The following is a 16,986-nucleotide window of genomic DNA, read 5'->3' on the forward strand; positions in this document are numbered from 1 at the left end:
TCCGCCCAGGCCCCCTACAGCTGCGGCAGCTCATCACCGAGCTCGCCTCCTCCGCGGCGCGGGGGCGGCTGGGAGATGGAGTGCAGAGCCTGGTGGAGACGGGAGGGCGTTGTCTCACAGGGACTACAACTCCCAGAAAGCACCGCCCACTCGGGCTTCGCTGCTTCCATCCTGGGGCCGCTCTGCCTTTGGTCTTGCTCAAGTCGCCTCAGTCGGAAGAAGGTGGGCTGGCCTTCTCCGAAGCCGCGGATTTGCCTTCCTGCACTGCTGAGGCGCTAGTGAGATTTCAACCATTACTCTGCATACGAAGTCGTTTTGTTTCTAGCGGTGATCGATGAAGTACGCCGAGGGAGGAAAGAGGAGGCGGCTGCCTGAAAAACTGGTTGCTCGTGCACCTAGCCCTGTTGCCGGGGGCGAAGGTTGTATATTTGGGACTTGGAGGAAACACTCAGGTCCCTCATTTTTCCCTTGCAACAGATGTTACCTTCTGTCTTTTCGTAGGTAAAGCATTTCAGAAATGGCCCGCGGGTGACTTAAGGACAGCAGCACTGCCCTCAAATCGCCTGCCTGAGTTGTGAGTTAGACAGCTGCTTCCTTGAGCCCAAACGACAGCTGACCCATAGCTTGGAGATTTTGCCGCACTGGCTTACACCTCTATGAAACAAGACACTTTCATAATCTCAACTATTCTGTCTCCACCTAAAATTAAAACTCCCCACTTCCGCCAGATTACATTCACTTGTTAAAGAGGTGCCCCGAGAAGAATAGAGGGTAAGTGTGTCCCTCTTTCAGAAGGAATCAGAGCCTTCGCGTTTTCCTGTGACTCTCTTGCTTCCTGAGATATCTTTCTACTCTTCTAGAAATTACAGATCCCTGTCTTCTGTCTCCAAAAACAAACACGAAAGTTCTAAGCAGCAATCTCTTGATTTAATAAATGTATCCTGCCATACCCAGCTGCCCTACTATGTGAACTGTATTCCCTAAGAAGCAACATTAGGAACAGATACCATATGTAAAAATACATTAAAGGATAATTACTTGCTTTGCAACAGATTTAATATAGATTCCTGTGAAGAGAATGGACCCAGTGAAATTAAGATATATTTACCAAAAAATCAGTTTGTGCTTTTTTCATGGATGGTTCAATTATTTTGCATAAGTAAAGCACATTTTATTAAAAACCAGTTGAAAATAGCCGTCAGGGCTAGGCGAGGTGGCTCACCCCTGTAATCCCAGCACTTTGGGAGGCCGAGGTGGGCAGATGACCTGAGGTCAGGAGATCGAGACCAGCCTGGCCAACCTGGTGAAACCCTGGTCTCTACTAAAAATACAAAAATTAGCCAGGGGTAGTGGTGGGCGCCTGTAATTTCATCTACTCGGGAGGCTGACGCAGAAGAATCGCTTGAACTCCGGAGGCCGAGGTTGCAGTGTACCGAGATCGCGCCACTGCACTCCAGCTTGGGCGACAGAGAGACTCCGTATCAAAAAAAAAAAAAAAAAAAAAAAAAACGCCATCAGAAGAACTAAAACAATTTATTTTAAAGGATCTTTTTATCATTGATTGACATATATTGGAATACCTATAGAGGCCAGGCACTGTTCTAAGTGCTGTGGATACAGCAGTGAATAAGACAAAGTGCCTTTACTCAAGATGCTTATATGATGGTTGGAGAAAAACAGACAATAAGCATAAATAGAGAAATCTCAGGGACTGCTATTAATAATTCAGTCATGAAAATAAGCAAGACAGTGTGATAAAGGTAGGTGTGTTATTTTAGCTTGTTGTGGGGGATCAGGGAAGGTCTTCCTGAGGAAGTAACATTTAATCTGAGTCCTGAATGACAAGAAGGATTCATGGAAAGACCTAGAGAAGAACACACCAGGTAAAGGGAACAGCTAGTGCAAAAGCCACAAGAAGCAAATAAACTTGGCCATTGCTCTAAGCCTTGTCAATGTTTCTCAACTCTGGATGCACATTTCAAATCACCTAGGGAGATTTATAAATTACGAATAGCTAGACCTCATCCCCATACCAAATGAACAGAATCTCTGGGAGTAGGGCCTAATCATGGTTGTTTTTTATTTTTGTTTTTGAGACAGTCTCTCTCTGTCTGCCACAGCTGGTTGGGTGCGGTGGCTCACATCTGTAATCCCAGCACTTTGGGGGACCGAGGTGGGCAGATCACTTGAGGTCAGGAGTTCAAGACCAGCCTGACCAACATGGTGAAACCCCATCTCTACTAAAAATACAAAAAATAGCTGGGTGTGGTGGCAGATGCCTGTAATCCCAGCTACTCAGGAGGCTGAGGCAGGAGAATCGCTTGAGCCCAGGAGGCAGAGGTTGCAGTGAGCCGAGATCACACCACTGCACTCCAGCCTGGGTGACAGAGTGAGACTCAGTTTTAATAAAAATAAAATTAAAAAAATAGGCCCAGCTATTTCCAGAGTCCGTTTACTATTCTCATCCCTATAAAAAACGCTCTGCTCCCTCCTTTCTGACAGCCTGACTCCTGTTTCTGCAATATCTGTCCACATTCCTCCTCAATAAGATCTTCCTGACTCCTGTTCACTTGTCTGTCTAACTCCTCTAAGCCAATGGCTTACTGCAGCCTCGACCTCCTGGGCTCAAGTGATCCTCCCACCTCAGCCTCCTGAGTAGCTAGGACCACAGGCATGCATCACTATGCCCTGCTAATTTTATTTTTTGCAGAGATAGGTTTTTGCCATATTACCTAGGCTGGTCTCCAACTCCTGTGCTCAAGTAATCTGCCCACGTTGGCCTCCCAAAGTGATGGAATTACAGGCATGAGCCACCACACCTAGTTATCAGTCTTGTTTATACATTGGAATTACCCAGGGAGCTTTAAAAATATTCCTAGGTTTTGGGCCGGGCGCGGTGGCTCACGCCTGTAATCCCAGCACTTTGGGAGGCCAAGGCAGAAGGATCACTTGAGGTCAGGAGTTTGAGACCAGCCTGGACCACAAGGTGAAACCTCATCTCTACTGAAAATGCAAAAAAATTCAGCCAGGCATGGTGGCATGTGCCTGTAATCCCAGCTATTTGGGAGGCTGAGGAGGGAGAATTTGTGGAACCCGGCAGATGGAGGTTGTAGTGAGCCAAGATCATGCCACGGCACTCCAGCCTGGGAGACAGAGCAAGACTCGGTCTCAAAAAAAGAAAAAAAATGTCCTAAGTTTCATACCAGGAATACTGAAGGCAGGGAAGGAGGTATAGAGGAGCTGTCATTTTTTTAATGTTCTCCATGTTTTGATGAACAGACTTGAGAAACACCAGTGTAAATTACATTTAGCAATTGTGTGCCCACCTTGTGATAGCCCTTGCATTGTTTCATATTTAGCAATTCAAATATATATATATATGTTTATATATGTCTTACTTCAGGCTGCTATAACAAAATACCTTAGATTGGGTAGTTTATATACAACAGACATTTATTGCGTACAGTTTTGGAGGCTAAGAAGTCCAAGATCAAAGTGCCAGCAGATTCAATGTCTGGTGAGGGCTCGCTGCTTCATAGATGGCACCTCTTGCTGTGTCCCTACAAGGTGGAAGAGGCAAGGGAGTTCACTCAAGCTTTTTGGGTTTGCTTTTTTGTTTTTGTTTTCGTTTTTTTCTGAGACAAGGTATCACTCTGCCACCCAGGCTAGAGTGCAGTGGCACGATCATGGCTCACTGCAGCCTCGACATCCCTGGGCTCAGCTGATCCTCCCACCTCAGCCTTTAGAGTAGCTGGGTCTATAGGCATATGCCACCACTCTCCTGGCTAATTTTTTGTATTTTTTGTAGAGATGGGGTTCCACCATGTTGCCTAGGCTGGCCTCAAACTCCCAGGCTCAAGTGATCCGCCGGCGTCAACCTCCCGAAGCGTAGGATTATAGGCGTGAGCCACCACACCCAGTCCTTGAGCTTCTTTTACAAGGGCACTAATCTCATTGAAGAGGGTGGAGCCCTCATGACCTAATCATTTCCCACAAGCCCCACTTCTTAATAGTATCACATTAGGCATTGTTCCAACATAAGAATTTTGGGGGGACACCAACATTCAAACCATAGCAGTATAAATACACACATGTAAATACAAATATGTACATATGTCTTCTTTCCCATATCTGATTCTTCGTGGGGGAACACCTCTCCTCCTCTGCTATTTCCTTCCATGAGGGAGGCAGCTTAGGTGTTGTAATTACAATATGTCTGGTCTCTCTGTGCTCTTTTATCCCCTCTGTCCCTGGTCAGGGGAGGAGTGATTTACTTAACTGGTGCCTTTAGGAAAAACTGGGTTTGCAGAGCTCGGCTTCTCCCACATTCCTCTTGAATCTGAGCTGCTTATGCCTTATATCCACATAGGCCAGCAGCAAAAGGAGGTCCACACTAGTTGCTTCAACTTAGGTCCAGTCAACAGGTCTGACTGGCTTGCACGTTATTTTTTGTTCTCTGACGTAACCTTATTACTAAAGGTAATATTTTCGCCTCCAAATGTCTTACTTCTTGTTTTAATTTCTCAGTTGAGCAGCAGTATTGTTTTCTCTCAGCAATCCTATACTTATTTTAAGATAATTAAGAGAAGGAGCCATGTCTCATTAGATTGTTATTAAAACAGAGAGAGAGGAGCTATGGACTCAGCATTTATGTGTTATCACATAGTAGGTGCTTGTCAGATTTTGATCCAAATGTTTGATCTCTAAAGCCTTGCAAATTTTAGCCATTTGATCAGTAAATATTGTGGGAAGAATATGCTAAATGCGGGGTGAATACAAGGTAAGACAAGATTCCTGCCCTCATGGAAAAGCCAGTCCTACACCAAGTATTTACCAAACACCTACACCTACTTTGTGCCACGCACTGTGTTTGCTAGTAGCAGTACAAAAATAAATATGGTCCCTGATATAAAATAGCCCAGCCTGGCTCACTATTTTTCAATGTTGACCCATCTGTGTATCGTGAAATTAATTCAGTGAGCGTCATGACCAGTACTTTAAGGACTAGAATAGAAGCCATAAATGTGTATCACAAGTAGTAAGGGCAAATACTATTCATGGAACTTTTATTTCAGTTATTTATGTATGTGGGTGTGTGTATTAGTGGAGTGTGTGTGTGAACTGAGTTGCAATGCAAAATATATTCTTACTATAGGTTATAGTTTATAAAAAGACGAAAAATCCAGTCTAGTAAGAGGGAACCAGACATGTATATGTATGACTTTTTTTTTCTTTTTTTTTTTAGATGGAGTCTCACTCTGTCACCCAGGCTGGAGTACAGTGGCACGATCTCGGCTGACTGCAACCTCTGCCTCCCAGGTTCAAGCGATTCTCCTGCCTCAGCCTCCCAAGTAGCTGGGACTATAGGCGTGTGCCACCAAGCCCAGCTAATTTTTGTATTTTTAGTAGAGATGGGGTTTCGCTATGTTAGCCAGGCTGGTCTTGAACTCCTGACCTCAGGTGATCCACCTGCCTCGGCCTCCCAAAGACTTGGGATTACAGGTGTGAGCCACCATGCCTGGCCAACTATTTTAAATATTACTTTACATGTATAATACAGGATTTTTCAGATGTGACTGAGGCTTAGTAACTCTAAAAAAATTTGTAGTAGGTAATGAATTGAACTGACATCCAAACCCAGGTCAGTATGACTTAAAATTTTGTTTCCATTGTACCACAGACAGGAAAAGATCTGGGGAAAAGGAAAGACTGAGGGAAAAACCATGAGCAGATTCTTGAGGTCATGAGTACATTTGTGAGCGGGATGGTTAGGATGCCTAAGATTCCATGGAAAAGATAACAGTTCCTTTCAGTTCTGAAAAATTTGGAGTAGAGGGAGACTATGGTGGTTAAGCTCCTGCTCTGCAGTTCAGCTCTGGCTTTGAATTCTAACTAACTTACTTGAATCACTTCATCTGTCTAAGCCTCTTACTAATGTTTAATACAGTAACAATAAATTTATCATTACTAATAATAATACAGTTGACCTTCAAACAACATAGGTTTGAACTGCACAATTTCACTTACATAAGGGTTTTCTTCTACCTCTATCATTGCTAAGACAGCAGAACCAACCCCTCCTCTTCCTCCTCCTCAGCCTGTTCAATGTATGGACTGCAAGGATGAAGACCTTTATGATGATCCACTTCCACTTAATGAATAGTAAATATATTTTCTAGTCCTTATGATTTTATTATTTTTATTTTTATTTTTTTTGAGACAGAGTCTCACTCTGTCACCCAGGCTGGAGTGCAGTGGTACGATCTCGGCCGGCTCACTGCAACCTCCAACTCCCAAGTTCAAGTGATTCTCCTGCCTCAGTCTCCCAATTAGCTGGGATTACAGGCACGCGCCACCACACCTAACTAATTGTTGTATTTTTAGTAGAGAAGGGGTTTCACCATGTTGGCCAGGATGGTCTCGGTCTCCTGACCTCATGATCTATCTGCCTCAGCCTCCCAAAGTGCTGGGATTACAGGCGGGAGCCACCGCGCCCAGCATGATTTTCTTAATAACATTTTCTTTTCTCTAGCTTACTTTTTTGTGTAAATAACATAATAGCATATAATACAAATAACATACAAAATACATGTTAATTGACTGTATATGTTATTTGTAAGGCTTCTAGTCATTCGTAGACAATATTAGTAGTTAAGTTTTTGGGAAGTCAAAAGTTAATATACACGTTTTTGACTGCCTGGGGGGGTTTAGCATCCCTACCCCCACCCTGCGTTGTTCAAGGGGGAACTGTAGTGCCTTCTCCATGGAATCATTTTGAGAATGTAATGAGACACTACATAGAAAGAGCTTACCTAGCACAGTGCCACCCTGCACTTAGGATGTCGTCAATAAATGCCATTAATATCTTAATAACCTAATTTGTATATTTTTACTATTTTTTTGAGACAGAGTCTCGCTCTGTCACCTAGGCTGGAGTATAGTGGTGCGATCTTGGCTCACTGCAACCTCTGCCTCCCAGGTTCAAGATTTTCCTGCCTCAGACTCCTAAGTAACTGGGACTACAGGTGCACACCATCACACCCAGCTAATTTTTGTATGTTTTCATAGAGATGTGGTTTCACCATGCTAGTTAGGCTGGTCTCTATAACTTCTGACCTCAAGTGACCCGTCCGCCTCAGCTTCCCAAAGTGCTGGGATTACAGGTGTGAGTCACCACACCGGGCCCTAATTTATTTTAATATAAGGGAAGGAACTGGGTAGCAGGACTGGTTTCATTAAATTCATTTTTACTTGATTTGGAAAAGAGTCTGTCAGAATTTGATCAGAAAGCCAGAACCACTGAAAGGGGCATGGAATACAGGATTTATTGTAGGAGTTAAGTCTCAGGCATTTGTGGGAGCTGACAGGACAGCCCAAACAGGCTGTTGTTTCCATGTCTACCGTTGAGCCTACAGTTGCTAAAACAGCAGTTGGGAAGGAAAGTTGGATGTCAGCAAGGGCAAGGGTGAACTAGAAACTGCAAGGGCAAACTAGGACCAACGAAGACAATCAGACCCTGCAAAGACTAACTGGAACCAACACCCTCCTCTCCCCACTTCCAACCTTGATGCCGTAGATATTGTGTAGAGGAAGCTTGTGCCCTTCACTATGGAACTGAGCACGCACTCAGTCCAGGAGTTGAAGAAACTGATGGGAGAGGTCTGGCAGGAGCTGGAGTCTATTCGTTTCCTAGGGCTGCCATAGCAAAGTACCAGAGAAATGCGGTGGCTTCGACCACAGAAAGTTAGTCTCTCACGGTTCATAAGGCTGGGACTCCAAAAGCAAGGTATTGGCCGGGCCATGCTCCCTCTGAGGGCTCTAAGGGAGAGTCCTTTCCAGCTTCTCTTGGCTGTGGCAATCCTTGGCCTTCCTTGGCCAAGCTGCATCACTCCAATCTCTGCCTCTACCATCACACAGCATTCTTCCCTGCGTGTCTGTGTTGCTGTGTCTTCACATGGCCTTCTTATAAGGACACTAGTATGGGATTTAGGGCCTACCGTAATCCAATAGGACCTAATCTTAATAAAACTCATTGCAGTTGCAAAGACCCTATTACCAAATAAGGTCACATTCTGACATTACTGGTCAATGTGAATTTTGACAGGACAACACTGCTCAGCACAGTACATAGGGGAACTGTGGTTTGGGGTGCTTTCTCATGCCTATGAGGTGAGCTAGCTGCAGAGCAGTGACAATATGCCTGTCCTTCACCAGTCACTAAAGCATTAAAAAAAATGGCAGCTGCTTCATTTCAACCTCTCAAATATCATCCAATATGTCTTCATTGGCCAACGCTGATCCAGAAACATAAAGGAAAGTAAATACTGGGAAATTCCAGTTTCACCAAATTGTTATAATACATGGTCACTACACAGTGAGAGTCACTGATGACTCTCAAGTCAAAAAGACTTGATGGGAACGTTGTTTTAAAAATACTGATCTGGCAGCAAAGTGGAGGAGAGATCAGGGGTAAGAAAAGATTGCAGATTCATTAAGAGATTGCTGACATAGTCTGAGACAGTGGTCTCTAAGTGTTTTTGGTTATGCTTTTGGTAATCATAGACTAAATAAATTGGGCCAATCCTCTAGCTGAATCTAACTAAAAAGTCGGAATTAAAACAAAAGTCTTTTTACAAACATCGGCTGGGCGTGGTGGCTCACGCCTGTAATCCCAGCATTTTGGGAGGCTGATGCAGGTGGATCACCTGAGGCCGGGAGTTTCAGACCAGCCTAGCAAACATGGAGAAACACCATCTCTACTAAAAATACAAAAAATTAGCCAGGCGTGGTGGCAGGTGCCTGTAATCCCAGCTACTCAGGAGGCTGAGGCTGGAGAATTGCTTGAACCCGGGAGGCGGAGTTTGTAGTGAGGCGAGATCGTATCATTGCACTCCAGCCTGGGCAACAAGAGTGAAACTCCATCTCAAAAAAAAAAAAAAAAAAAAAAATCAAATAGCTAATGAGACAATGAGAAATAAGTGGGCCAAGGTTGGGGAGAAGATAGAAATAGAAAATCTTTAACAAGAACCAGGCATTTGGAGGTTCTTTTACCCAGGGAGGGCATTCAAAGGTCCTAAGAGAAGGCTGAGCAGTGCTTTCCACAACTCTGGGTTGACAAGGGCACAGCTGGAGTTGTGGGACTGGGGCTCTAGATAATCCCAGGCACAGAGGGCTCAGACCCCAAACGGCCTCACCACAGGAATAAAGGGGCAACTGAAAATAAACCTGAAGCCTGGTTGGCTTTGACTGATCGGGCTGACCCAGAAAAGTTCAATTTCTGAAATTGGATTAGGGGAATCCTGGATTAGTATAGCCTTAAGACCTGGCAGAAACAAAGAAAGAAGCTCATCGTCCCAGACCTCAAATGATTTCTGCAAACACCTTTTCAATCACAATTTCCAGCACATACTCAAGTATTTTTTTATTGTATGCCATTCTTAAGTTTAAACAAAAATTTTGAGCACACACGTTTAATACACATTTGTTTACAAATTATCACACTTGTTACTTTATATTATGGAATGTACAGAAAAAGAAATGCTAGAGGATGAGATGAATATGAATAAAATATTTAAGTTTTTTAAATTTTATTTTTGTATTGCAAGAAGCAGTTTTGAGTTAAAATTATTTACGAAAGCCCAAAGACATACTTCATGATACTCGTACAAACTATTTTTTCCTGTTGGCTTTTGCTCCAGAGATCACAGCTGTGAAATACTGTGTAAAATAAAAGTAGGACTGGATTCAGAAAAGTACTCTACTTTTCTAATTTCCAATGGGTAGTATTTTTAGAAATATTTACAATGGAAAAAACAGTTTACTTTAAAACTTCAGTTAATTTGCAAGTCATCTCAAGAACCTCAAAAGGTAGAATTCTCTGAACGTTAAAAACACACAAATGCGCTGCATTTGGTGAAGGAGATATCTCCCCCACCTAAAACTTTATTTTTAATAGTAGAGAAAATTTTTAATATCACTGTGTTAGTTTGCTGGAACCACAAAGTACAAAGAACCACAAACTGGGTAGCTTAAAACAACAGGAGTTTTTCTGTCACTCTTGTGGAGGCTAGAAGTCCAAAATCAAGCTTCTAGGAGGGCCATGGATCCTCTGAAGGCTCTAGGAGAGGATCCTTCCTTGCCTCCACCAACACTGGGTAGCCCCACGTGTTCCCTGGCTAGTGGCAACATAAATGTAATCTTTGGCTCCTCCTTACCTGGTCCTCTCCTCTATGTGTAACTGCTCTCTCCTCTTGTTGTAGGGACACCAGCCATATAAGGGCCTACCAGCCGGGCACAGTACCTCACACCTGTAGTCCCAGCACTTTGGGAGGCCGAGGGGAATGGATCACCTGAGGTCAGGAGTTCAAGACCAGCCTGGCCAACGTGGTGAAACGCCGTCTCTGCCAAAAATACAAAAATTAGCCGGGCGTGTTGGTGGCTGCTTGTAATTCCAGCTACTTGGGAGGCTGAGGCAGGAGTATTGCTTGAATCGGGGAGGCGGAGGGTGCAGTGAGCTGAGATCACGCCATTGCACTCCACCCTGGGAAACAGGAGCAAAACTCTGTCTCAAAAAAGAAAAAAAAAAAAACCCTTATGACTTCATCTTAATTTAACTAATTATATCTGCAATGACCCTATTTCCAAATAGGAACTGAGGATAAGGATTTCAACTTAACTTTTTGTGAGACATAATTCAATCAGTAACAATCACCAAATAGTCTTCATTACTTAAAAAAATCTTTTGAAAATGATTAATACTTTGAGGTTTAGCAGTTCAATGACCTATATTCACTTTATAATACTTAATTTTGATATTTGTCATAATTTTAAAAAATCTATGACATAATAAGAAATATATATTTGGTCTCTGTCTCTAGTTCTTGACACAGAGCCCCTAAAACTCTTGTAGTTTCCCAAGCAATAGGAGTACTAGGAGCATCTTTTATTTTAATATTTGGTCTTCAACTCTGTGATATGGTTTGGATGTGTCCCCACCCAAATCTCATGGGGAATTGTAATCCCTAGTGTTTGGGGTGGGGCCTGGTGGGAGGTGACTGGATCATGGGGGTAGATTTCTCATGAATGGTTTAGCACCATCCTCTTAGTCCTGTTCTCACAATAGTAAGTCCTCTCAAGATCTGGTTGTTTAAAAGTGTGTGGCATCTCCCCGCTCTCTTGCTCCTGCTCCAGGCATGTGAGATGTCTTACTACCCCTTTGTCTTGCGCAATAATTGGAAGCTTCCTGAGGCCTCCCCAAGAGCAGAAGCCACTATACTTCCTGTACAGCCTGCAGAACTGTGAGCCAACTAAACCTCCTTTCTAAATTACCCAGTCTCAGGTATTTCTTTATAGCAATGTGAAAATGGACTAATATGCTCTGGTTCCTGAGACAGAGATCCCACATCCTTTGGAAATTATTGGGATGTCCAAAAGGCGATGGGAATGTATTTTGTCCTAGCCAGGCAACTCTTGGTGGGCTTCTGAATGGAGCTGGTCACCAGAAAGACCAAGCCATGGTTAGAAGCTTGGAACTTTCAGCTCCACCCGGCATCCTCTGGGGAAGAGGGAGGGACTAGCGACTGAGTTAATAATCAGTCATGCTTCCATGAAGAAGCCTCCACTAAATCCCTAAACTACTAGGTTCAGAAAGCTTCTGGGTTGGTGAGTACAACCACGTGCTGGGAGGTTGGCACATCTCAACTTCATGGGGACAGAAGCTCCTGTGCTGGGGACCTCGCTCTATGTACCTCTTCATCTGGCTGTTCATTTGTATCCTCTATCATATTCTTTATAATAAACCAGTCAATGAAGGTAACATGTTTCCCTGAGTTTTGTGAGCAGTTCTAACAACTTATGGAGTGTGAGGAGAGGATGGTGGACAGCCCTGCTGTACAGATTTATAGCTGATTGCTCACACATACAGTAGGCCCAGATCTGGCACTGGAATCCAAAGTGGGGCAGTCTTGTGGAATGGACCCATAACCCGTGAGGGCTGCACTAACTCTGGGTAGTTAGTGTCAGAAATGAATTGCAGGGCTGGGCGTGGTGGCTCACACCTGTAATCCCAGCACTTTGGGAGGCCAAGGCAGGAGAATCACCTGAGGTCAGGAATTCGAGACCAGCCTGGCCAACGTAGAAAAACCCCGTCTCTACTAAAAACACAAAATTAACTGGGCATGGTGGGCATGGTGGTGGGCGCCTGTAATCCCAGCTACTCGGGAGGCTGAGGCAGGGGAATCACCTGAACCTGGGAGGCAGAGGTTGCAGTGAACTAAGATCGTGCCACTGCACTCCAGCCTGGGCCACAGATTGAGACTCCATCTCAAAAGGAAAAAAAACAAAAGGAAATGAATTGTAGGACACTCAGTTGTTGTATAGAGGGTTAGAGAATTGGTTCTTGTGACACACACACCCACATTTGTGTCAGCAGTGTGGTAAGAAATCATTTTTCTTTAATACCTCAAAAAAATGAAGAATTCCAAATGAAAACACTGCCCCTCTGACTGACTTTTTTTTTTTCTTTTTTTAGACAGGGTCTCACTCTGTTGCCCAGACTGGAGTGCAGTGGTGTGATCATGGCTCACTGTGGCCCCAAACTCCTGGACTCAGGCTATCCTCCCGCCTCAACCTCCCACGTCTGTAGTCCTGGCTAATTTTTTTAATTTTTAATTTTTGTGGAGACAGAGTCTCACTATGTTACCCAGGCTTCTGACTGACTTTTGAATTATGACACACATTTTTTTCTATCTCATCTACTTACTATACAAATATTTTTCTTGAAATTCAGCTAGCAAATTTCCATCTTTACTGTTACTTAGTTGTTCTTGAACACTAAATGGAATATGTTACATTTTTATTGTTTTTATAAATAAGTTAGAAATCCACAGAAACTCTGTTTAGCAAATTTTTATTTTTTGTTTTTATTGTTCACATCAGGCAGGGAATGTGCCAATGTTGTAACAAGGCTCGAGGGAGGCACATCTCACATGTGGACGTGAAAACTCAATCATCAAGCTTATGAACCACAAAAGGATCTAGAAAAGTTTTAAACATATGAAACAATTCTGTGCCCATGCTTGTATGCAGATAGGTGACACTGTTATATAACTTTTTGACTTAAAATCATCTAACAGTGGAAATGCTTTCCAACATTCTTTTTCAAAACACTCTCTCAACTTCATGAACATAATGAAGGGAACAACACAAACTGGGGCCTATTTGAGGGTGGAGGGTGGGAGGAGGGAGAGGAGGAAAAAGAGCAACTCTTGGGTACTAGGCTTAGTACCTGGGTGATGAAATTATCTGTACAACAAATCCCTGTGACATGAGTTTACCTATATAACCAGCCTGCATATGTGCCCCCAAACCTAAAACAAAAGTTAAAAACAAAACAAACCAAATCCAAAATACTCTCTCCATAGGGTGCAATATTTCTAAACCAACTATTTTCTCATTTGTTGTTATGATATTCTTTTTAGCTTGAGGAAACATATGAAATGAGGTTATTTTTCCAAAAACATTTGTTACATGGTATGCTATAGAGACTCATTCTATCTTTTTGTTGCAGAAAACGTCACTGTCTTAGTTTAGTTTCAGCTGCTTTAACAAAATGCTATAGACTGGGTAGCTTATAATCAACAGAAACTGATTTCTCAGAGTTCTGGATGCTGGGAAATTCAAGATTAAGTTGCCAGAAGAGTGGGTGTCTGCCCACTTCCTCGTTCATAGATGGTACTTTCTCACTATGTCCTCACATGGTGGAAGGGCAAGGCAGCTCTCTGGACACTAATCCCACTCATGACCTATAGCCCCTCCCAAAGGCCCCCTTTCCTAATGCCATCACATTGGGGAATTAAGTTTCAACATATGAATTTTGGGGAACACTGACATTTAGAATGTAGCAGTCAGCCAATTCTGTATCCTCATCTTCTGGGATGAATGCTGTGATCCATCACCCAGTATATCCCCCTGTGATGTTGGTCTTGTTGCTCCAGGTATAGGGAGTGCTGGCAGGCATTTCAGGGACTGTCTTGGCCACACTGCTTCCTGGGGTGGACATCCAGTGACTATCCCATGCAGGAATATAAAGAACTGGCCATCTCAGCCCAACTCAGGACTACTCTGAAGGGCCATTCTAGCTCCAAAGCTCCTGTGGGTTCAGTCAAGAGTCCTGGCCTGAAATACATCTCGACTTCTGTCTCTCCTCTGTTCGATTCCTTCTTCCCCCTTCCTTCTATGGGTGTTGAAACCAAGGATGAGCCCTAATAATCCTTCTGCAGAATGTGTCTCAGAATTTTCTTCCCAGGAATCTAACTTATGACACTTTCTTTTTTTTTTTTTTTTTTTTTTTTTTTTGAGATGGAGTCTCGCTCTGTCCACCAGGCTGGAGTGCGGTGGCGCTATCTCGGCTCACTGCAAGCTCCGCCTCCTGGGTTCCCGCCATTCTCCTGCCTCAGCCTCCCGAGTAGCTGGGACTATAGGCGCCTGCCACGGGACACTTTCATCTAAAAGAAATAAAAAATATGTGTAACTTATCTTTAAGTACTTTGCCAAGAAAAAAGTCAGAAAACTCCTGGTGGTAAGAAAAGGTTTGCCTGGCCATTTTAGTGATGGCCTGTTAATTTATTTTATTTATTTATTATTATTTTATTATTATTATTTTTTGAGATGGAGTCTCCCGCTGTCGCCCAGGCTGGAGCGCAGTGGCGGAATCTTGACTCACTGCAAGCTCCGCCTCCTGGGTTCATGCCATTCTCCTGCCTCAGCCTCTGGAGTAGCTGGGACTACAGGCACCCGCCACCATGCCCGGCTATTTATTTATTTATTTATTTTTAGTAGAGACGGGGTTTCACCGTGTTAGCCAGGATGGTCTCAATCTCCTGACCTCGTGATCCACCCGCCTCGGACTTCCAAAGTGCTGGGATTACAGGTGTGAGCCACTGCGCCAGGCCATGGCCTGTTATTTTAAAATCTTGCTTTTACAAAATCAGGCCCATTGAAAACAACTCATAGCAAGGAAACAGCAATACAGAGTGATACACTGACAGTGGGACTCCTACCATGCCCTCAGGATCCTTCCTAGTATTCCATTTGACACGTGATCATCAAACATAAGAGACAAATTGAGGACCCAGTGTCTATCTTTATAGCAAATATTAAGAAAGCTTAATTTCTTATCTTTTAACATAAATACATATACTTTCTTATATTTTCTATGTCCTTAAAATACAGCATTAAATTGCAAAGTCTACTCATGTGGGCAAAAAGCCACAGGAAGTGAATGTAAGGAAGGCAGATGGGCACAACCCAGTGGGGCCAGAACTTATGAACTGTCTGTGCTGCTGAGGACATGGGAAGAGCCAAAGATAACTTCTAGATTGCTAGCTCGAGTGACTGAATGAAAGTCAGTGCCCTGAAATCTTTGACTTGGGGAGAGGAGCAAGATGGCATTTGCCATGCAGGATTTGGAGCGTGATGGTGGAACATCTGGATACAGGAGTTCAGTGGGAAGGTTCCAGTGTATGTATGCATGAGGGGCAATCAGGAGAGCTGCCAGGACTCAAGTGGCCATCTGCAAGCTTGGGAAAGTTAAAGCAAGGAAATGATGAGAGTATAAAGAGAGAAGATGACAAGCCCAAAGTAATGTTTTTAACAGATTAGGTCTAGCAGTAGTATTAAGGATATGCTGGAAAGGCCTCAGATCTCAAGGCAGCCTGCAGGAGGCTGTAGAGATGCAAATGTGGGCTAACGAAGTCCTGGGCAAGGACACAGGGAGGGCAGAGGGGTGGGAAAGAGAGGATGCGTTTGGGCAAGCTTTATGACTAATAGGAGTAGGGAACCAGGGAGAGGAGGGAGTTCATGTTTTCCTTTTAGACCTTATTTGGAAAAATACCTTTATTTTAAATACTCTGTGCCTTACTCCCATTCTGACGTTATGAAAATCCACATGCATATGAAGCCTTTATGGTTCAAGTTTTAGAAGTGGTTAAGCTGCAGTTAGGCACTGAACACACACCAGTTCCCTATGGCAATTTAGATGACTAACTATAGTAATAGATTTTTACCTACACAGACAGCAACAACATGTCATAAGCAAGAAGGCAAGTATGACTGATTCTCACTTCCTTCTGTGGTGTAATCACTCCCATGACAGGTAGAATATTTGGTTCTAGACCATACTTATAAAAGTTTAGATTGTAGCTGTTTAGGTTCACTTGTTAGTGTTTTGGGGGAAAGTTAACCAATTTAGAACTTTGAAAGGGTATCTATACTATTATTTTCACAATTTAATAGGTAGAACATTTGAAAAAATGGATATCATATTTCCTTCCTTTAGCAGCTGAATCTATCTTTTTCTAAACTTCTATAAGCACTTTCCACTGACCTCCCTCCACCCCCAACATGAGTAACAACAAAGAAAGGAAGACCATCATGCAAAAAAATACAAATTTCTCAAACATGTCATACTTTCTTTGGTGTTACACAGAATGGAGCCTGCATCCTTCCATTTAAACCACAAAAGCCCTGATTGTTACATTCCCACAGAAATGTGACATTACTGGATCTTCATTTTCTAGTACAAGATGTAAATTTCTGGTAGACTGTTTTTCCCTCAGTATGGTTTTAGAATGCTAATCAGTTGGATAACTAAGTTATTGCAGGCCTGTTTGAATCAGGACTGAGGGAAAATTGCATTTGGGATTACCAAAAGCACTTTTATTGGACTTAATATTTACTATAGTTCAATATCAAGACACTGGTTTAGAAGTACTTATTATTATATTAATAAGTAATATGTATTATATTGCTACTCTTCTACTTTGTCATGAAATCGGAGTTAGGCTCAAACTTTACATTGTAATTTAAGCCTAGCTAACAGTAGCTAATAACATTCCTATTGTGCTTGTGTACGATGTTAACTCATTCAATCTTCACGTCAGTTCTGTTAGGTAGGAACTATAGGCTGACCATCCCTAATTCAAAAAT

At 43.0% G+C, this 16,986-nt stretch overlaps 1 non-coding gene across 1 annotated transcript; it reads right to left on the bottom strand.

Annotated features, from left to right (window-relative positions):
- Nucleotides 1–12,930: 12,930 nt before the first annotated feature.
- Nucleotides 12,931–13,034, bottom strand: LOC115897197. The gene has a single exon (XR_004057126.1). It is a non-coding gene; the product is annotated as a small nucleolar RNA U13 (small nucleolar RNA).
- Nucleotides 13,035–16,986: the final 3,952 nt, after the last annotated feature.

This window comes from Rhinopithecus roxellana, chromosome 4 (assembly GCF_007565055.1).
Source record: "Rhinopithecus roxellana isolate Shanxi Qingling chromosome 4, ASM756505v1, whole genome shotgun sequence".
Lineage (NCBI taxonomy): Eukaryota > Metazoa > Chordata > Mammalia > Primates > Cercopithecidae > Rhinopithecus > Rhinopithecus roxellana.